Source organism: Dipodomys spectabilis, unplaced genomic scaffold (assembly GCF_019054845.1).
Source record: "Dipodomys spectabilis isolate Male_0828 unplaced genomic scaffold, ASM1905484v1 ptg000598l, whole genome shotgun sequence".
Classification (NCBI taxonomy): Eukaryota; Metazoa; Chordata; class Mammalia; order Rodentia; family Heteromyidae; genus Dipodomys; species Dipodomys spectabilis.
The window spans coordinates 231,936-232,581 of record NW_024871275.1 but is presented as its reverse complement, the minus strand read 5'-3'; positions in this window follow the sequence as shown (position 1 = coordinate 232,581).

The following is a 646-nucleotide window of genomic DNA, read 5'->3' as shown; positions in this document are numbered from 1 at the left end:
CCTGTGTTCAGTTCCCAATCTCTTGTAATACACCCCTCACTTCCCATGCGGTGGTTTCTTTTTCTATCCAAAAGGTTTCTGGAGCTTCATGTTATTCTGGCCTCCTAGTAGGCCAACATGAGGGGAGTGAAAGCAAGTAAGGCAGATATGGCAGAGAAATTTATTTATTTTTAATTGTGTAAATACCATACAGAGGGGTTACAATTACATGGGCAAGGTAATGAGTACATATCTTATCAAGCATTGTGACCTCCTCCTTTGATTCCCCTTCCCATCCCTTCCCAACTCACCACCCCCACCTCATGGTCCCTCCTCAGACCCCCCTCCCACTAAAGTTGTAAAGTTTGTTTTTCAACATAACGTCTTACACATCTCATTGTTGCAATGGATCCACCTGTACCCCAATTTAAACAATTTGTTTTTTCACTTCCCCTGCACAATGTATGCCAATATCAAGTGCAGTGAACACACGGGGCATACCGTGGGGGAGGGACATAAAAAGCAACAAAGAAATCATCTTATAAATATGATAGAAACAATCACAAGAAAGAAAAAAATTGAATTCTTATCTTGGGGTTCATTTCGCCTAACATCAACTTGTCTGACAGTTTCTGCTTGTCTCAGACATGTACTAGTTATTGAAAAT